Genomic DNA, 23,578 nt, shown 5'->3' with positions numbered 1-23,578 from the left:
TGAGCAAATTTGTGATCATCGCTTATCAGTTGCACCCCATCAGGTGTCCAATATGTCGTTTTAACGACACATCACAATGGATTTCAAAGGAAAAGAGAAAGAAAAGAACGCACAATTCCATATCCGAAGTATTGTAAAACATTTTGCACAATAAATGTATGTATAAGCTTTTAAGTCGTGGTACTGTTTATGGGGTTTAACTAGTTAAGTTGCGGTTTAAAACTTATTAAATGCGTTTTGTATTTGTATTAAACCTGTGTTTTAGCGTATTTTAAGCAAAGCAGAGTTAAGAAAGTTTAAAATTAAAAGAGTTTATAATCGTGAATTAGACTGTATGTGAGAATTTGATAATTTGATAGTTAGTGGTAGGAACTAAATCTGGTATATTTAATACACAATATCCCTGCGCAAACATTAGCAGTACACATTTTTATGCATAAAAATTGAATTAAAACAAATTATAGGCTGTATTCATTTGAAGCTCATGTTATATATATTTAAACTGTGTATTAAGGTTTGAGATAATTTTACGCAGCCTAATCATCTTTCTTTTGCACCTTGTAAGCGTGTACGCATCACATGTTTATGTTTGCTTCTGTAAAACACATTAATGGTGATATCTTGATTTGTAATCAAGAAAAATGTTTCTTCTATAGGATATTTACACACGCTCTTGTGATGTAACTTTAGTAGTACAGGATAATATATATATTTGCATTTTTTTTCCAAAGAATGATTTTTTCACAAACCGTATGGCCGCCATCTTGAAATGAAAGTACTCTGCCATCTTGAAATGAAAATACTCTAACATTACCTTCATCGAACACATCGAACACAAAATCCTTTGCGCTCGCTTTGGCGATCAAAATGATCTGCTAAGATTTGCCAACAAGCACTTATGTGTCGTTTTGCTCTTTGCAGTTTTCTTTTATATTTAGCAATTATGACATAACACGCTTCTACTGTCGAACGCGAATTTAATTGGTATAATCAAGGAAGTAATTTCACACAATGAGCTTGGATGAGATCTTAAGTCACGAGAAACTTACAATAAGCCAAAAAAATTAAGGTACCAGTTGTGTTCACCCCTGTATATCCTAAATAAATACAAGTATGTCAAAAGTACAACAAGCAGCTAATACCTGTACTCTTTAGCTCTGATTTAAGACCTTGAAATTGGTTGAGAATTAAAGAAACGGTGATCTAAGACCTAATGAGGAAACAAATGAAAAGTTGCACTTTCAATGAAAGCACGGCGCTAGTTTTAATGTGCTAGTCAATGGAAGCGCGGCACCAGTCCTCTTGTTCACAAACGCTTTGTGTACACATCAATAGGGCTTGCAATGGAGCAAACTGCAACTTTTAAATTGGCATCTTCCTTGGGTATTTAGATCGTCGTATTTTTATTTCTAACAATTTCAACAAATGAAGTCTTAATTTCAAGCTAATAGATTAGGCTATTGGCTGCTGGTTCCAATTATGACATATCTGTCTTCGTTTAGGATATACAGGAGGTGAACATAACTGGTACCTTAATTTTTTGGCTTACTGTATACAAATACATAGATCCCTTACCTTGCTTTGCGTATTTGAAAATGCGAGTCAATAAGGCCAAATGGTGAACACAAGCATAATCAAGAAAACGTAATTATCAGCAAATACCTACAGTATTTCTAGTCAAAATTGGCGAAATATCAGCCAAAAATGTTTTGCAGTATATTGATAACTGGAAATTATAGGAAACCACTATTATACAATATACAGGGTGTATGAAAATAAAGTATACAGTTTGAAAATGCCAATATATTCAGAAAGTATGAGATATTTGGTCAAATTATTTTAGGTATAGCTGAATCAACATCTTGTCCTCCCACAACTGCAAAATCAATGGTGTGACCATTAATAAGGATTTAGTGGCCATTTATGTGAGACCTGTAAAATGCAGTTTTCAATGCAGAAATCAATTAAAATAACATTAAAATCTTAAAAAATGATTGGCAATCAAGCGATTGCTTTGAGGAACCAAGTGGAATGGCCCTAAGATCTCTTTATGTTACACCTCTAGAATTCTTCTTGTGGGTCTATCTGAAATCAAATGTTTTGCAAGTCCTCTTGCAGACGTTGACGAATTCCAGAGACACATAATTGCACACGTTGACATCCCCGTCAGGACGTCTCTCATAAGACGTAGTGTGAATGACATCTGCATACAGGTGAATGGTGGCCATGCCCTGGTGGGTATATGGAAGACTAAGACTGTCAATTACTGGAAAGAAAGTGGTTAAACATGTAATTTTTATGTTGCTTTGAGTTTAATTGACTTGCAACTGCATTTTTTACTTGGCTCGAAAAAAAAATAGACACTGAGTCCTTATTAATGGTCTCACGCCAGTGATTTTACAGTTATGGAAAGACAAGATTTTGATTCAGCTGTCAACTATAGCATTTTGACCAAATACCTCATACTTTTGAATCTAGAGGCATTTTTAAAACTGTATACTTTATTTTGATACACCCTGTATACAAGGTCTAATAATATAACCCAGTGGCGTAGCGTCATAGGGGGAGGGGGGGGGGCACGTGCCCCCAATCGATCTGAAATTTTTAAAAATCCCATAGGAAAATGGCCGAAAAACATCTTGTGCCCCCCAATCAGACCCGGTGCGCCCCCCCCCCCCATCAGACCCGGTGCTCCCCAATCGGATGACCCACGCTACGCCATTGATATAACCACTACTGAGCCTGTTGTTAGGAAAATAAATACGACTGATTTAATAGACTACTACTACTGTCAGTATTTGTGTTAGGTGTCAAGGATAAGGCATTCTTTTTCATTAAAGTGCACACAATATATAACTTTAATGCTGTGTCGTATTTGTGCCACATAACGTATTATAGTAGGTTTCATCAAACATCGGACTGCGAAATGGGGGCTGCAACACCAATGGTGCGCTAGTATATTACCAAAATGAACACAATGTCTAGAAAGGGCTCAACTACACCACTCACTTCCCTCAAAGTTGCCCCCATCGATCTGAAAATTCAGAAAATCCCATAGGAAAATTGCCGAAAAGTAGCTTGTGCCCCCAATCAGACCCGGTGCCCCCAATCATGCCCCCCCCCCCCCAATATGATGACCCACGCTACGCCACTGCCCCAGGTAAGATAGTAGGACCAACACAAAGCGAGGTAAATAAATAAACAAAGAACTATTTGAGAAAATGAGTGCAAATGTAGGTCGGATAAAATATGGAGCCGTTTGACGTGTTTATTACGCTTTTTACAGCAACAGGAACAAAAGTAAAATCAAAATAATACCCGGTCATGTCATTAATACAAAATGGTTTTTACAGTATGCAATGTAATTACAGTATATTAAGAACGTGCAGTGATACAAATGAGGTTGTGAATTATTACTAACGTCATTCGCTTTAATGGCAGCGAAACTAATACACCGTTCTGGTGTAATCACCTCTGTGGATTATATTGACGTGGAAATACAATGCTCTCTAGAAATCAGCGGGGTTGGTATACTTTTCCACATTCTATCACATACGCCAGGAGACTTACAAATTAAGTTTTCAAGTTGCAATTCCACCACTACCAACTCCATCCAACACTTGGGAATTTACTCTTTGAATTCACTGCTACGCATGTCTCTATCTGATACGATTAAGCACCATTTTGTTTTGCTTTTGATCGATTTCCGCTTCCAAAAAAAGCTTGTCTCCTTTCTACCACGTAGCAGAGTAGGAACTGATGGTGGAACACGTCTGTAACTAAAACGCATTGCTAATGCTTTATATTATATAGGCATATACTTGATGTGCACTTTGTGAAATAAGACGTATATGCTACGATGGAGTGGAATGTTTTAAGCCGTTGATATTCTACTTGAATCTTGGTCACTATCAGCGACCTAATTTTGCTGTTATTCCTTAACCAGTGGAAAGTACCTTATTCTTGCGTTTTCAGTGGATACCTCCCGTGAATATCATTAGCTTGGGTTGGGAATTGATTTGCAAGGACTACGGGTAAGTGAGATTCAATACTTTGTTTTTAGTAATTTTGTTTTGGTTTATTTTCAAATTCTGTTATAAATGTATTGAAATGTGTTAAAACCGGAAGTCTTTTATCTTGTAGCTTTGCAGGTGTATTTGGCAGTATATATTATTATAAAATGCTTTATTAATCAGTTTTTGTGTCATTCAAACTGTCTCCATGGTTTTGCATTGCCATGGAATGTATTTATTTATTTATTTTATTTATCCCAAATATATATTGACACCTGAAATTACGCACGACGCGACGTTTCGTCCTGGATCTCAAGGTTAACTTTTAAAATATGTGACTACTTTTGCAAACTTGTTTGGTTGAAATATACATGTAAGCAATAACAAAAAGTCAATGTAATGTTAGGATGATCCTATAATATTACTATATTTGGCTCCAGTATGGGTTTTCAGAAAACAATAATGTAATAACAACATAGTATGAGCAGAGCAGAGAGGATAAACCTATTGAGTAATATACCTTTGATACAGGAAGACAAGCTTCAACCAGATAGCTCAAGAATTTATCGAATGAAAATTTAATAAAGTTCAGAGGTCTTTAGTTCGTGAAGTGTTATGCCATTTCATGTTTGGTATTTTTGACATTTACGAGTCTTTGAAAGCTGATTCATTATTTGTATACAATTACAGTCATATACGTACTGTTTTAGTTATATAGGTTTGTTTTGAATGAAATGTTACGCGCTTATTATTAGAAATAGAAAGTCACGTTCTTTATATCCCATACACATAAACTGTATAAACATATCTACTCCCCATTCCAGAAAAATACAACATTCATTTTTTTTAGATTATTAAAATATTATCAACTGGCAATGAAAGTTAAATTTCACTATTTGGCCAAATGTATTAAGTTGGGGCCCAGACGTGCATTTTTAGGGTGTTTTAATAACCTGTGTCAATCAAATCGTAAAACTAATTCTAATCGTAAGACGAAGTCTAATTTCAATATAATTATGCATTCTACTATTTGACAAAAACAGGTTTCATCCTTATTATCAATTAATTAAAGTAAAACAAAGTAATGAATATTAGAGTAAAATTTGGGCATATACTCACTATTTTGAATGGTAAAACTTTTTTTAAGTCTTTGATTTTTGAGACTCGCGTGTTAATGGCTCTTTTGTCAAGAAATTGGTAAAAATAATACACTGTTTCTTTTATCTCCAGTTAGTGCTAATTGCATGATTAGGATTGAGCTATGTTTCATTTGGCAGAACTTGATAATATTTTTTAATCCCCAAAAAAATAGTGTTGTATTTTTCTGGAATGGGGAGTAGACATGATAGACTGGGCCAGCTAGTAACACTGCCTATGTATTCCCCATACTCAAACAAACTTAAAGGCTCCTTAGATTGCTCCAAAAAGTAACAAGTGGCTATAATCGAGCAAGGCCAATCAGAGGTTGACACAGGGTTACACATTTTAAACTTGTTAAAATTTGATTAAAAAACATGTCAAAGTATACCTCTCACCTCAACAATTCAGAAAAAGTATAGATCTATCTGCGCGACATATCGTTCTTGAGGTCAAAGTCGGGAATACGGCAATAAAGGTCAATAAATGACATATTATGCCCCTGATGTTGATGCCTTTGTAGCAGCAACAAACGCTGCGCGGACATTTTTAATGTACCGCCAATAACACTCATAGTCTGCTAAAGGTCTCAAAAGGGGACCCTCTACAAAGAGCGGCTTTCCCATGAGTGATAAGTTTACAAGAAACTTTACAAATGATATCTATTGACAATCCCGATGAACTTACGGAACCTAAAATTCCGCATATTTGGTACTGATAAAAGTATAGTAGATTAACGCGTCATGAAACAGAACATGTGGATACAAGCCGAAATATTTTTTTTTTGTGGTTTGCATTGAAAATGGCGTTGCTTTAAGTTGAGAATCTGCAACAGCAGTATTCAGCGACCATTAATAATTTGTTATTCACAGTGATAATATAAATGTATGCTATCTAATCTACATATCAACAGAAGTATCTAGTTCTATAAAATGACTCGCGGCCCCTTTCTTTCTGGGCGTTACAGATCAAATTGGATCATTCATTAAGTTTAGGTAGGATATTTAAAAAATATGAAACTGCGTACGATTAAAATACATCGTAATGTCATGCTTAGCATTGGTTATCCGTTTTCTCTCACTCTGCATTCGTAATAATTAAGCCACTAGTTGTGTGAAAACACCCAATGAATGATGCATACCTTAATTACAAAATGGTAGTAATGTGAATATCCAATCACCATATCTCATTATTAATGAGACACCTGTTCGGCTCATCTGCATTGTCAGTTACAACATATGGAAAATGATGAATAGATAATGTACGCGTAGTTTTATTGTACTTTTGATGGCACAATTTTGATTGACATTAGGCAGAAGTGGGAGATATTTTATTTGTACAGTTTGTTGTTTATATAACAAGCGTCCCTATTTGATCGGTACAGTTCGATTATGTATTATGTATTATACTGCTCCAAAAAAGTATCCTTACACTTGAAAAAATATCACAATTTCACAACTGAACTACATTGGGGTAACTTTGTTTTTTTAATATATGCACTATCTAATCCGGCACATTTTGACACCCCATTGAATCCAATGTGACTTCAAGAAGCAAAGTCACAAGCATTTGATTAGACGAAGGTCCAGTTTTAAAAGTGACACACTGGCCTATTCAAAACTTCACGGACTAGACATATGGTTTGAGAGTGGTAAAAGGCTAATTTGTGTGTGCCTTTAATTAACAATATGTATGGCCAATGCGTGTACACAATATACCACACAGCAATTAAAAATCCTACTTCAACAGATTAATAAAACTATGGGCACATATTATGCCAATTTCCAAGGTTTACATTTCATACCACCCGGTTGAAATGATGTAAAAAAGATGATAAAAATGATGTAGTAATATTCCAGTAGTGAGAAGAATATACAGATAAAAACGTTTCCAGAATAGAAACTGAACATGAACGCCTGAAGCACGAGGTAATACGTCTCTATAAAACCGCGAGCTCACGGGGAAATTATCAAAATAAAGCAGTGGTGTATGTTTTTCTTCTATGCATTTGCGTCTTTTGCTATCATTAATCATGAGACAAGCCTTAGGTTCCGTATATCTAGTAATAGTATATCGTCGGGCTGTTGTTAGAATATTTCCATCTTTTCGATACGTTTGTGAAGATTATCATTCATCCAGGTAGTCAATAATAAATTATTTTGAACTACAATCTAGGCAACTGGACTTACGTTTTTGAGTGGGAAATTTTCACGTTCTATCCTGAACGCAATTTACGTGAAACGGGAGGACCCTTCACTGAACAGGGGAGGCGGCCTACGTCACAACTTGGCCGGGGCCTACAGTTCAGCGATTAGGAAGATCCCTCTCAGGTTGAACTCGAAGGTGACCTGTGATACTACAACATCCGTTTCACAGGTCAATGAACTTTTACCGCCAGAAGATCAGTCGGGCTGATGATGCGTTCAGGATAGAACGTGAAAATTTCCCACTCAAAAACGTAAGTCCAGTTGCCTAGATTGTAGTTCAAAATAATTTACCATCTTTTCGATCTTTTAATCCAATATTATCACCTTCCGAAGTATCGGTTTCCTGATATTTATGGTGCAGTATTCGTTTACATATCATTTTGTAGTTAAATTACTCACTTATGTACTGATATAAATAATTTTATAATTTAATTGCATTTTTTCATGTCAAGATCTCAATTTCTAGTTTTCATCAGAAAACGCGTTTTATTTTTAAACTAATATTTTCATAATCTAATTGCACTTTAACAATGTCTTACAATGTAGGCAGAGATACATTCATTGGTATTTCAAGGATCGGCTATAATGACAAATAATTTGGTATCATACAAGACGAGTAAGCATTTAAATATATTATTACATTGTTATGGACCGATGCTATTTCATTATGTGATGGCAGGATTTGAAATGTTGCGCTTTATTCAAGGTTTTTTTTTCTGCAACCTAAATTAGGGCCCTTATGTTTTGGAATTTATTATTTTGCATGGTCATGAAGAGCCCGATTCAATCACTTTGAATAAAAAGTTGCGGCAACTGTTCAGACCATAAGTTTCATAAAAACACCATCATTGAGTGAGGATAAATAAGGTTCACAGACTGATAATCGTAAATATTAACTTAGAAAAGTAAAAGCAAGAGGTGTGGTCCCTCGTCAGATATTATATGATTGGTAGAGTCAGATATCTTTATAAAACGAAGCAACATCGACGCGACATCACTAAATCGTTAGGTTATTGGTATATTGACAGGATCTTGATCTATGAGATGCCTTGGATAATTTGATACGGAGTGGTAGTAGTCTGCCTATTACTTATGTGTTGATGCAGCATCAAAAGACTATTTGGCCCACATTTTGGACCTTTTACCCATTTCCTTGCGAATAGCATACAGGAGCTTACAGGGGACCACGTTTATATTGTTTATATTATTGTTTAAACTATTTCAAACATACGTTACAAAAAGGGTCTATAGAGTAATGCATAGAAACAAACTTGATGCAATACGGCTTGAGATAATCTTAGATTATGCGTCTTTTGCAGGGTCTAGCCACTTGCTCATCACATGGACTTTTTATATTTAAATATCTGGAGCAAAACACCTCAATTATGGTATCACTCGTGTAATCTGTTTTTAATGTATCGCGTTATCGGATTCTATAGGCATTTTATGTCATACTCTTGTGATGTCTATCATAATATCTACAGGGCATAGAGACAAAGTTTTGTGAGTCGAAAAAACACACTCTGAGCTTGAATTCATGCAGCATATCATGTGGCATTGCTTTAACTTTATGCATGACATTGCCTTCAGGAGATAACATTAATCACTTTAACTAATCGGATAGCAACGTTTGCACAGTATTTTTTGTGAGAACTGAGAGCACACCAGACACACCAAATTGCATTCTAAGTACGAGAAATGTCTCAAATAATTATATAGCAAATTATAAAAATATATATTTCTTTGATTTTTGATATATATCATTCCTCGAAGTATTTTCAAATCTTATAATATATGTACTTAAAGTGTAATAGCTGGGAGGAAAAATTTGACCTTCGTATTGAAGATATACATTTTCCCCCAAAAGACCTAAAATTTGTAGACGAGGGCCAATATAAGCTGAGTCATTCTTTTACGACCTGTTGATGGAGAATTCTTAAACACTTGAGAATGTTCCTGCAATCTTATTGATTCTTACCCGTGTGATATGACACGATATCACAGCGCGTGTGCATCGATACTCGCAATTTGAACCAATCGGAGGCGCATAGCAACAACGGGACTGGTCGATTTTAAGCCCTAGGTATAATTCATTGCAAAATGTAGGATTTACTTTGATTAAAATTAGTAATACTTATCATATTTTTACTTGAATTGAAGTGTTTAAGAATGAGAATAAAGCCGCTGTCGTGCATCTATCGTCTCATATAACACGGGCGACACATTATTTTACGCGTAAAACAACGATCAACAACAGCTGTTCAAAGATCAGCACATCAACATTAGCATTGATATATAACTGGTAGTTAAAGCCATGTTATAACATTTCCATAAAAAATAGATTATTATTTGGTACCAGTGCAGATGTCGCCAATGTATGTCACTCCTTCGGTTGTGCTACTGCACGGGCCTTTGATGTGTGTGTACCATCCCACACGCCGTGTACGTACAGTGATGTGAACATCGTGTACGCGTTCGACTAATATTTCCATCGTAATAATATAACGACGGTTCGTGCGTTTTATTCAAAATCGCGAATTTTGACAAAACTACAGCCCCTAAAATTTTGATTTTTGCAGGGCATGTTAGTTTAATAAAGTAAACTGGTCCCAAAAAGTAACTTACCAGGTAAGAAATTCGTCTGTCAAGTTCAAACGACAAATCGTATTATACTGAATAGCATATGAGTGGAAGCGGTGTACATTTACGCGGAGTTTGACACCTCATTTGTCGCAAACAGATCAAAACTTTTGAAGTTATGCTCATTTGAACAAGCCTACTATCAAATTTGAAAGTTGCAGGTCCGCCCCAATGAATTCACACAATAAACAGACACATGAAAGGATGATCATTCTTCATCCTCACAAGAAGCAATAGGAAAGTTAGTCATGCAAAGAAGAAGAGGAGAGCACTGATTACACCTGTATACTGCCAACCAAAGAGGTTTTAAATAGAAATAGAGTCGCAATAGATTATATAATCTTTTGTTCGTTTGATGCCGATTAGAAGTTGCGACAGGCTATTCATAAAAGTGGTACCATTGTTTCGAATAAAGGGGTTCCACCATTAAATTGGTCACTGATCCAGCATCATATTAACGCTCTACACAACAGGCGAGTATCAATAAGTGACCACACTACAGTCATGTGTAAGGGCAGTCATGTGTAAAGTGGTACCATTGTACTCACGTATTCCAAATGTGTGCTTGTGTGGGCCTGAAGTCTATAAGGAGGCTTTAGCTGTCGATGCAATCATCTTTACCACCCACCTGACGTTAGGCGTTTCATTTAAATAAATTGAATGCTCTTGTTGATCGATTACACATTGGAATGTATGAAGGCTGCCATTTCCACATATCTATATTCGCTATACGTATACATGTAAGTATATATAAGTGTAGGCCTATAAAGGTTGTTTTTAAGAAATTTCCATTTAATTTTATTTTAGGAAGGAGATTGGTATAGAAATAGTGGCGTACCCAAAGAGGGCAGGGGTTGGGGAGGGGCAGATTCACATCTGTGAGAAGTCTTGGGAGGGGAGGAGGGAGGAAGAGGGAGGAGGGGATATGGAGAATGAGAGAGGGCTGGAGGAAGGGAGAAATAAAAAGATATAATAAAGACCAGTAGATAAATAGAAATATAAGGAAAATGATGGGAATGAGAGAGGGAGGGTGAGAGGGGACAATGAGAGCGAGGGAGTGTTAAAGTGTAGGCCTAGGAAAGAATAAGTACATAGAAGGGAAAAGAAAGGAATGATGAATACATTTAATAATAATTATTAGGCCTATATAATAACTAAACACATAACAGCACTGGGCAGCCATTCGATGATATCAATGCCTTTATTCGTTACGTAATTAAAACGCCCAGTCAGATGCATTTCACACCAACCAACCACAACTCACCCAATTTCGCAAACTGGACGTTGAATGTACACTCTCATGAATATTGATTGGCAACATTTTCCAATATGTCAGCGCTCTAATCGGAAACAATAGAACAATAGACCCTGCAGAGCGTTGCTGCCAACCATCTCAAGTGGTATGAGTGCAACTTTCATTCCAGTGGATAGGTTCGGTTAAATAAGCATAACTTCAAAAATACTCATCCGTTTGCAACAAATGAGGTGTCAAAATTCGCGTAAATTAACACTGCTTCCACTCATATCCCATTTAGTGTAACACAATTTGTCGTTTGAATTTGACAGACAAATTTCTTACCTGGTAAGTTTCTTTTTTGGAGCAGTTTATATTACAATCGTGTAAAAAATAGCATTTTGAAACATATTGAGGACGTCCTCCTCAGCAAATGTTATAATATGGCTTTAACGACACGTTTGACGTTTAAGTGTGTTTTACTTGGACTTGGAAAATATACAGTTTTACGAAACAGTCCTGACGATCACAGACAGATTGGGATACTAAAGTTTGTATGTTATATAACGTATAGGCCTATGTATTATAATCAAAGCTGGCATCCATAGTTACTCCGAATAACAATTTCTAACAATGTAAAATGATGATGTGTACTCACATTTTAGTAACGTTTCACCGCTACGCTAGTGGTTTCATCAGACTGACAACTCATCACATCTGACTGTTTCTTTTTATAGACAACAGGAAGCACCATAAAGGGCGTGATGAGGTGGTCAAAGATGTTGTTGAGTGCGAAATTTTTTCTGTTATTATCGACTTTATAGGGGTTTGAGGTGATATATACCAAAGCAGGTGCTCCCCTCCCACAGCTCTAAGGAGAATCTTGTCCAAGATTTTGCGGAGTTTTTGGCAACAAAGCTAGGACTCTCCGTTGCACTCTTAATGCAAAACATTGCTCAGATGCAGGGCTCACCGAGGAATCGTGTAGTAGCTCTTTTACCAAATTTTGCCCAGTGACTGAAAACGAGGTTTTGGAAATTATGAAGGGATCAAAAATTAAATCATGTTCCCTTGATCCCCTTCCTGCTTGTTTGATAGCAGACAATCTAGACTTGCTTTTGCCACATATCACTGCAATTACCAATATGTCTCTTAAAACGGATGTTTTTCCCAATGTTCTGAAATCTGCCCTTGTTACGCCGATCCCGAAGAAGCCCAGTTTCGACCCAAAAACAATGAAAAATTACACGCCTATTTTTAACTTGGCATTTCTGAGTAAGGTCATAGAGCGCTGTGCTATGAAGCAGTATGTTGAGTATTTAAACTCTAACAAACTTTTTGCTTCTTCTCAGTCGGCGTACAGGCAGTACCATAGTATTGAGACTGCCTTAACTCGTGTGTATAATGCCATCTTCATGGGTCTTGATAAACAAGGTGGTGAGACCATTCTAGTCCTCCTAGACTTAACTGCAGCCTTCGACGCCATAGACCATAACGTGTTTATTAATCGTCTAAAATCACGCTATGGTGTCGGAGGCTCTGCACTCAACTTGTTCTCCTTGTATCTTCAAAACAGGAGTCAAAGTGCCCTTGTTGATAGTGTGTTGTCTTACCTGTGGAGATAAAATATGGTATGCCACAGGGGTCGGTGTGTGGTCCCATTTGTTTTATTCTCTATACTGCCCCCTGGAGAGCATTATTACTGCCCATGGACTCTCCTGTATGAAGTTTGCAGATGATTCTCAACTGTATATCAGTTTCAATGTCAAAAATGTATATCAGTTTCAATGTCAATGTCAAAAATCAGGACAGCGCTATAGAGAAAATTGAGAATTGTGTCAAGGACATAAAACATGGATGTCCTCTAATTTTCTTGTTTTAATGATAGCAAAACAGAAATCATTCATTTCACTTCTGGTTTTGCAACGCCTCACCAATTATCTTCTATCAGTGTGGGTGAAGCTGCTGTCAATCCTACACCCACCACAGTGTGAAATCTTGGTGCAGTTTTTTATCAACATCTTAGGATGGACAAGTATGTCAATACCTTGTGCCGCGGCGCTACATTTGCATTGAGCAAGATTGGGAAGCTGCGCAAATACCTTGACCCTGACTCCACTCACAAACTCATCCAGGCTTTTGTCATCAGCAGGCTAGATCATTGCAATTCTCTCCTCCACGGTCTCCCACAGAAAGACATAAACAAACTTCAGAGAATCCAAAACATGGCCGCTCACCTAATTTCACTTACCAAAAAGCGGCATCACATAACCCCCATTCTTCGCGACCAACTTTACTGTCTCCCAATTGAGAAAAGAATCCACTTCAAAATCCTCCTCCTCACGTACAAGGCGTTCCACGGTATTGCTCCTACATATTTGTCTGAATTGATCAGCCTTTATATTCCACCTCGTGGCCTTTTGGGCAGGTAATGTGCGTCCCAATGATCATCTCCAAATTGTCCGCCCCAATACTGTGGAACGCACTTCCGGAACAGATCCGCAAATCACATACTCTTGCTCAATTCAAATCGCACCTAAAAACCCACCTGTACAAAATTGCTTTCCTTGTTTAACTTCTGTCATGTTTTTTGTAATGAGTACTCTTTGTTTGTTGCTTTTGTCATTTTGCTTGTTAGCGCATTGAGATGTTTTTTTTACGTTTATGCGCTTTATAAATGTGTTATAATAATAATAATAATAATAATAATAATAATAATAATAATAATAATAATAATAATAATAATAATAATAATAATAATAATAATAATAATAATAATATTTCCTAAACTTTGTCAACAATTGACATTTATCACAGTTGAAATACACTGGCAATGTACCAATTTTTGAACATGGGAGGAGCATATAAAACATTTCTCTCAAAAGTGGTATGTACTCAGAAAGTTTGAATGGCCCCGGGGGTCAAATGTTATAAACTTACGGTACAAAAACAACTGCGCGGATTCCTGGTTGTCCAATGAACTCACATTGCTTCTTTGTGTACAGTAAATTTATAACATCTGGCCATAAGGGGGCCATTCAAACTTTCTGAGTGCTTACCACTTTTAAGAGCCATATTTTAAAAGCTCCTCCCACTTTCAAAACTGGTCAATTACAAGTGCATTTCAGTTCTGAGGAACACTTATTGGTATTTAGGTTCAGTAAATATCACCTTAAACATAAAAAAAAATTGATAATATCAGAATAATGTTGCTCAAATTCAGAAATTTTACCCCCACAAAAAATCCAATTCAATCTCCTTAAACCCGCCATTTTAGGCTAATCCACTACATTATGAGCGCCATAATGTTAGCTAATGGAAAGCACATTTTCTGTAAAACAATTATTTTACACCATCTCCTGACACAACCCAAGTAATAAATGTCAAGTCTGTATATATTAAGACGATCCACATTGTATTGGCCAGAAGCTCAGCAATGTTTCTGGTACATGTGTAGTACACTGAACTTCAATAATCTGAAACTGATCGCTGTCTAAAGATATATATATACCATCCATATCCAAATACCATTCATACACGACAAGTTCAAATGCGGTATAAAACACTGTTTGCATAGCTCCTAGGGTCTACCTTTGTACCGTGATTTTGACAACCTGTGCAAATCATGTGCCTTAGTTCGGATCCACTTGTGGATAAAGGACTGGTATTTACAAAATATCTAAAAACACAACTGTAAACAGACGTTAACCTTAACCGTGTGTGTAATGTGTATTATAAAATAACAAATGTATTCAAATGGCAAAGAGTGAGTGGACTGTTTAAATATAATCGAAATTGAAGTGACTTCATTTAGGAATCTTAGTCCAAGTTATGTACCTTGGAATGTTAAGAGTTACAATTATTAATCATTATCGGTAATGCCTTTAGTTTACTAAAAATCTTTATCTCAAATTCTGTATCCGAATTAAATCTTCCTTCGCCCAAAAAACTAAACCAAAATATTACAATGTCATGCCATTCATAACAAATTGTATTACAGTATGGAATATAATTACCGCAGATTTAAAACGATCATGGATATTAATGATGATGTGAATTATTACCAATGTCAATCGCTTTAATGGCAGTGAAAATACTTGTCCGGTCTGGTGTAATCACTATGTGGAATTATATTGACGTGGAAATATAATGATCTCTCTGGAAATCAGCGGTGTTGGTATACCTTTATCCGCATTGTATTACTTTACGCTGGAATACTTACAAATCAGCACCACCATTACTGGATTTAATGCCAACCTCACCTAGTACTTGGAGATCTGCTATATGAATTCACTGCTACTCAACCAGATACGATTAAGGACCATTTTGTTTTTGCTTTTTGTTCGATTACCGCCCAATAAACCAAACTTTCGACCACGTAACTGAGTAGGAACTGATGGCATGGAGCTTTAACGTCTGCATTGTTCCTTATGCTGTATGTTATATGTATGTCTATACTCGAGGTATATTGTGTTATATAAGAGTAGGTGACGAACGATTGGAATCTTCAGGTCGTTGATAGTGCACTTGTAACCTGTCATCATCATCCTTCAAGCGACTTAATTTGTCTGCTCTTATCTTACAAGTGAAAAGTACATTTTTGTTGCGTTTGGAGAGATCATGTGGATATCAGTAGCCTACCTTGGGAATTGATTTAAAGGACAACGGGTAAGTTAGATTCTATACCTGTTTGAAATGCTAAAATCGGAACTACTTTTCAGTGTAAAGGAAGTATCTGAATGAAAGTTTTAAAGTGAGGCTGAACACATATGAAATGTAGCTTTACTGCTTTATTTGTCAGTGTTCAAAAGTAAACAAAAATATTTTATTTTAAACTTTTGAATCAGTGAAATTGTCTCCAAGGTTTTGTATTACCATGAAGTGTATTTACCCTCAATGTCTCTTTATGTTACACATGAAATAAGATCTAACACGAAACCAGCTATCGTGTTCAGGTTTTCAAGGTTAACCTCGAGCAAATAAATGTTGAACTTTTGTCAAGTATAAACACACTATTCATCATTTTGCTTAAAGCCATACTTTGAAAAAGGCAAATGTGGAAATGAGAGTACCAGTTGTAGTCCTACAAATGCAAGGACAAAACCTTGTTGTACAACAAACAGTGATAAAGTCAGTGATGAGAGATTTTCGTTAATTTGCCCTTTGTGAGTTAGGTCTATCAAACCATTTTAGGATGATTCCGACAAAGACAAACGAATGAGTTGGTCTTCTACATGTTTACTATTCTACTGTAGATCATGCTTCTAGGACAAGCCCTTGTAGGCAACTCCACACTAAGTTTGGATGTTACCAGACTTTCCATATATTTATTTTGCAAATATATATACTCTATAGGGCGATAGTTTAAACGGTAGGGAAAATGTTGGTCAAAGTTTTTTGATTTGGGAAAATGTATCCAATTTAGGTCAACATATTGTCACCAACGCACTGTTTGTTTGCTCACATGTGACCCAAAAGTTGGCTAATATTATTTGGTAAAATGTTATTCAACTAATTTAAAGGGCATATCTATTGCAAAAACAAGTGTATCTCCATTCGAAGACAATAATTATTACATTACAAGTTGACACTCGTTGCAATTTTTTTATTCGTAGTTCTCCTGAAAAAAGAGAAATTGTGTTGGTAAAATGCGGGCTCGTACGGGTCCTCCCCCGTTCGAAACAAAATTGATTTCTAAGGCAGCGGGCGTACAATAAATGAAAATGTTCACGAGTAGTACATAACACATGAGCCCTAGACCTCTTTTGAAGTTCATTCATGTATAAATGCGCGGCCTTCATCACGATAAATTGGGAATGGAAAACAAAAGGTTAGCTCACGGGCCATTGAAATTGTTTATTTGCATAATAAATACTATAATAATATTGATATGTCACGCTGAAATTCCAAGCTCTTACGGTAACATTGCTCTAAAAGTAATTTTTTAGTCTATTTATTTAGTTGTTTATATCTACCTGCATTCTTGGCCTACTACCTTAGCTTCTCTCCAGTCTATAATGATCATTTTCCTGCACATGGCTTGTGATGGCCGATTTATTGACAATGAATTGTGCGAACACGAGTCATTCGAAAATCATAACAATTTACTGTCAATAAATCGGACATCCCAGTGCAGAAGAATGACCATATTATAGACGGGGAAAAGACTGGGGTAGCTAAGGCCAATGCCACACCGGATAACCGACTCGGGCGTTAGAGATCAAAGTTGTCAGATTGGATTATTCAGGAAGTTTAGGGAAAAAGTAGGACGAGTATCCTTGTGTTATCAATGCATTTGTTTACACTAGAATACCTGAAACATGTGAAATGTGTTTCAATACACATCTTTATGCCATGTTTTATTTTGTTAACCCTTTTTTATCATGTATTTTTTGTCAAATATTAAAAGCCACTAGTTGCGTGAAAACACCCAATGAATTAAGCATACCTTAATTACAAAATGGTAGTAATGTGAATATCCAATAACCATAGCTCATTATTAACGAGACACCTGTTCCCTCATCTGCATTGTCAGTTACAACATATGGAAACTGATGAATAGATAATGTACGCGTAGTTTCATTGTACTTTTGATGGCACAAGTCTGATTGGCATTAGGCAAAAAAGGGAAATTGTTTTATTTTTAACGTTTGTAGTTTAACAGGTGCAAGCATCGTTATTTGTAATGGTACAATTCGATTATGCATTAGATCAAGCAGACGTGTATGTATTATGTTACCTTTTAAGGTTATTAATTATTTTAAACTGTTGTGATTTGGTAGTTCACAGCATCTTACGAATGGTAGTGAGCTTTGGCAAAAACTGCATTGCTCAATTCATAGCGAGCGTGTAGAAGAATTAAAATATCACAGATACACTTTTATAGGTGCTGCGGTTCTTGAGTTACGTTGTAAAGAGGGCTGAAACAACAACACTTTTGTAAAACGTACATAACTCATTAACAACAATAAATTAAGCAAGTTTGCAAAGTATATGATTTGTAGAATGAACTTTTGCAAAACATCAAGGCGTTAATTTTCAATAATATATTGATATAGATAATGAAAATCGATTTTTAGGTTGCTTCGATACCTCGTCTACCCTTAAGTCCATGTAAGTCCTGTATCCTATGTCATGCGTGTATCTTTTAGGGATTTACGATAACACCTTGGTTTTCATTAACGACATTTATTATTATACTTATCATTGTAAGGCGTCTTCTAGAGTATACATGACATTTTTGATGGTGATCACCTATTATGAACGATACTGTATGTGCTGTTGAGAGATTCTGTCATTTAGGAGAATGATCACTTGTTTTTACTTGACGAGCAATTTGAGACCATTTTCGTTGAAATCGGAGCAATTTTAATTTTTGTCCCCCGTGTGGCAAACCAAAAAAACCCAAAAAACAACAACAACTGACTACCCCTAAAATTGGACCTGTTTGCTTATAACTCAAGAACGGTATGTCGCAGGTGGGTCAAACTATACTTTTTCTGAATCCTTGCAATGAGAGAAATAATTCGGTGTGCTTGTTAACCAGATTTGAACAACTTTAAAATTTGACCACTGTGTTGACCTTTAACCTTGAATATGGCCGGAGTGCCGAGAATTATTTTTTGTTAGCATCTTGAATGTGTTATAGGACCATAAAAGGAAGCTAAAAAGGTTGGTTTGGTAGAGTCCTGTGGAGGTCATCATTAAATTCCCGTATTATACCAGACTATTTATACACATGGGTGGAGAGGGGTAATCGAGTGCTTTACTTACAACGCTACACAGTCATTGGGAGTCGAACCCGCTACCTTTCGAGTCGGAGCCTGTTCCCCGCTGCCACCTTACTCCGTATTTACTACCGTTATCTGCTCTAGGTTTCACAAGAACCTCAAGTGGGCCCCCTCATTTAACCTGCTAGTCGGTGCTGTCAATATCAAATCCAATAGAGAGATGCTACTGACTAGTAGGGTCCCATCATGCTCCTCTTTAGAATCACTATAAAAGAATCGTTGGCATACTTATTATTACTGTCAGCAAAGACCTGTAGTGGAAGGTTATGCTGTAGTGGTGCCATCATCGTAAAGATATTTGTTAGAGCCCCGCAAATTTCCCGCTAATTGTGTCAGTTTACCCGCTCGCAACCTAATTGTGATTATTAATTTATGTTTTTATAATAAGCCTCGGGCACTTAAGTCTGTCATTTTCTGGGGCGAAATTATGAAATGAACATAGGAATTTCGTCAATATCCTTAAAATTTAACTTAAAAAGATAATTTTTTGCTTTAGTGAAAAGGGGGCCTGGCAGTGTTCACGCCACAAATCCTTTATAGGTGCTTATTAGTGGAGTGGCACTGATTAGGTCGAGTAAGGTTTCTCGTAGTCCACGTTGAGAATTGTGCTATGTAAATCCGGTTTTTCTATCCTGAAAAAAAAAAAAAGGACAGTGGCGATGTTTTCTATATTTAGAAACGACAATTATCTTATGGCTTCCCCTGTCATAGGTGCATATTAAATCACAATATCAAGCAGTATATAAAAGTATTATTTTCAGTTGTTACGCAGAATTTACCATTCAATACATAAAACTCAATAAACTTGTGCCGGTTGCGCGAGCTACCTTGAATTTAATTAATTTGGAAATCATTGAATAAAAGTGATATGAAATAATATTCCAATAATGAGAAGAATATACAGATGAAAACGTTTTCAGAATAGAAACTGAACATGAACGCCTGAAGAACGAGGTAATACGTGTCTATAAAACCGCGAGCTCACAGGGAAATTATCAAAATAAAGCAGTGGTGTATGTTTTTACCCTCTCTACATTTTTCTTATGTTATCATTATTTCCAATCATGAGACAGTCTCGTAGTATCATTTCGTCGGTCTGTTGTTGGCATATTTCCATCTTTTTGATCAGTTAAACCATAATTATTATCTTCAGAAGTATCGTTTTCGGATATTTATGGTGCAGTATTCGTTTACATATCATTATCTTAATTTTTAGTTAAATTGCTCACCAATGTTTTGACATGAATATTGTTTATAATTGAATGGCATTTTACATATCAAGATCTCAATTTCAAGTTATGCTGTATTTGAAATTAATATTTTCATAATCTAATAAAATATAGTCTTTAATATGGGAAGAGATACAAATACATTGCTATTTCTAACATCTGTTCGTTTAAGCTCGCATATCATTAAAGAGAAGACAACATATTTTGGTATCATACAATAAAAGTAAGCATTTGAATGTATTTTGAGATCAGATTTTATTTAAGGAGAATGTTTCCGCAACCTATATAAAGGCCGTTAAGTTTCCGAGCTTACTGTTTTGTAATGACCTCGAGAGCCCGCTTGATTCAGTTTGAATAAAATGTTCTGGCAAGTTTCGTTATAAAATAATACTATAATTGATTGATGACAAATAAGGTTCACATATTCTGGTAATCGTAAACCAATGCGGTCTCTCGTCAGATATCATACGATGGCCTCCAGCATCTTTTGAAAACGAAGCAACATCGATGCGACATCACTAAATCGTTTAAATTAGGTTATCGGTATATTGGCAGGATTTTGACCTGTGAGATGCAGGTGAGCCTTGGATAATTTGATAAGGAGTGGTAGCAGTCTGTCTATTACTTCTGTGTTGATGCAGCGACAAAAGACTACTTAGCTTACATTTTGGACCTTTTAGTTTTATCCATTTCCTTACGCAGAGCGCAGACCACGTCTGTGTTAAATAATGTAAAGGAACGTATACACGGTAACTATTTGAAAACTACGTTGCAAATGGTCTTGAGATTAACGCATTTAATCATACTTTGTGTGAATGCATTAAGGCTTGAGATAATTGTGCCGAGTCTAATCTTGGAATCATGCATCGTTTGCAGTGTGTACCCGCTTGCACACCACATGTACTTTATTCTGTACTATCTGGAGCAAAACACATCAATTGTGTTATCACTCCATGGAATCTGTCTTTAATGTATCGCGTATCGGTTTCTACATACATTTTAAATCATGCTCGTGTGATTTAAATGAATATATCTACGGAGCATTTAGGGCTCATTGACAAAACTATCCAGCTAAAGACAGAGAGGGATAATGCTAAAAGAAGATCTTTACGTACCACTTTGCTTTGCGCACGGACTCATAATCGCGAGGTAATTCGAAGTCGTAAATTCCATTACCCGCGGCTTCAACGTGTTGTGCTCTTACACAAGGCTCTTCACCCCTAATACCTCTCTCCACCCATGTGTATAAACGGGTACCGGCTTTATTTAATGCCCGGAATGTAACAGACTCGCTGTGAAGGGGGTGTAGCGATATCCCAGCAACATTATAGAGTCTGGCTCAATCACTTTAAAAGAAAGATAGCCACTCTGGCCTGTAAACACAACTCGTCCTTTTTTGTCAGCCTACTACATTTCACTGAAGGAGGGAAGCCTCTTCACCAACTTTCCAATCCATTCAATCTCGACCTATTCTCTGGTAAAGCAATGTTGCCAACTCATCCTATTTTATCATGCTCTTATTAACGCCTGACCAGGTGCCCTGTCCACCTCCATTTCTTTGATTGGATAGTCAACATAGTACTATCATGGGCTCCAGATTTTATCTTAAATCTGTATTTGTCATCCTGTTCCACCTATCATGTCGTCCAGGAGATTTCTTGCTGTGGGTTCTTTGTATATTTGCTTTGATTTTAGTTAAATACTTCTCATCGATGTTTTTTAAGTCTCTCAGAAGTGATTGCTTGTGTAGACGATCGAAGGCTTTTCCGTAATTCACAAAACCTATAGTACAAGATAAACTGCTATTCTTTTGGCTTTTTAATCACTTTGCTTAGCATATGCAGGTGGTCAGATGCCAGAAGCCTGACCTGCTTACTCCCTTGAGTGGTTATTATCGATCTGCTTTTCCGTGCGAGCAAGAATTACTCGAGTAGTAAGCTGAAATGCCTTTTTTGTCTCCTTTCCTGAATATGAGAATGACTTTTGCTCATTCCACTGAGAGGAGGGTTCTTCCTCCTGCAAGATCTTGATGATTATTGTTATGGTCTCTTCGTCACCAATGTTCAGAAGTCAATTGGTCCTCTCCAAGGGCCTTCCCCTTTTTGGTTTTCCTTAAGCATACTTGACTTCCTCTGGTGACCAGTGGTTGTGGTGTGAAGCAATCCCTTCAATAATTTTCGAAACTTTATTAATATGGTCCTGACAAGACACACAATGTTATTATTGAGAAAACGTGAATCTATGAAAATGATTGTACTGGTCAAATTAAGCTTAGACATTTACTTGTATGTGTATAGTACATCCAACTTCAATGGTCTAAAATCAATTCAAAGAGGATGGGCTTTGGAAAAATATCATTCATACGACAAGTTCAATTACTATTATAAAACAACGTTTACATAGCTCCCAGTTTCTACCTTTGTACCGTGATTTAGACAATCTGTGCAAATCACTTGTATTGTAGGTAAGGAAATGAAAGCCTTGTGCCCTGATGTATATGGTCAAATAAGACGTATTGTATTGGCTACTGACGAGTGGAATATTTCAAGTCAGTGATATTGTACTAGACTCTTCGTCATCATGCAGTGACGTAGCTATGGGTTTTGGTGCCATGGGGCAGATATAGCGCCATCATTCCTGATACAAATGTGTACAATACCACTAATTTGGTTATTATCAAGTTGAATTTTCTTTCTTAAAATGGTGTTTAAGGTGACTATTTATGTTGAAATGCGCGCGAAGCGCGCAAAAATATTTAATTTTACCGCATGGTCGGGCCGAAGAATCAATTTAGCGGTGTTTGAATTTATCAAATCGGCGCCGGCCCTAAGACGTCGACCAGGACACATGCCCTTCTTGTCCCTAGCTAAGCCACTGTCATTATCATCCTGCAAGTGACCTAGTTCTTGTCTTACAAGTAGAAAGTACCTTAGTATTTGCCTTTGCAGTAGCAACAGTAAATATATATCTCATTAACTTGGATTGAGAATTGATTCCATGCGACTAAGAAAAATCGGATAAATAAGATACTGAGATACGATACGTTGTTGTCATTAATTGTGCCTACCGAAGTTCCAACATATATCGAAATGTTAAGCAGCATTGCCGGAACTCCTGATGAGAGTAAGGGAAGTATTGAGGTTGAAAATGAAGTTCAACGTAGAGTTCTCTCATGCAATATAGCTCCTTTGTTTTTGTGAGCATTTAAAGCAGTGAATTTTGATTCTTTTGAATCGTTCAATTATCTGAAAATGTATCCTATATAATGATTGCTGTGCTTCCCACTTCAAATAACCAGTGTAAGACGACGTCCGCATTCCATGAATTG

General features: G+C 36.4%; 1 protein-coding gene across 1 annotated transcript in view; it reads left to right on the top strand.

Annotated features, from left to right (window-relative positions):
- Positions 1–3,808: 3,808 nt before the first annotated feature.
- Positions 3,809–23,578, top strand: part of LOC140151508 (diuretic hormone receptor-like) — a 470,017-nt gene continuing 450,247 nt past the window's right edge. The window contains exon 1 of the mRNA XM_072173868.1: positions 3,809–4,034. The gene's annotated coding sequence lies outside the window, so the exon portion shown is untranslated. The remainder of the gene's footprint in view (positions 4,035–23,578) is intronic.

Source organism: Amphiura filiformis, chromosome 4, assembly GCF_039555335.1.
Source record: "Amphiura filiformis chromosome 4, Afil_fr2py, whole genome shotgun sequence".
NCBI lineage: Eukaryota > Metazoa > Echinodermata > Ophiuroidea > Amphilepidida > Amphiuridae > Amphiura > Amphiura filiformis.
This window is presented reverse-complemented; position numbering and strand designations above follow the sequence as displayed.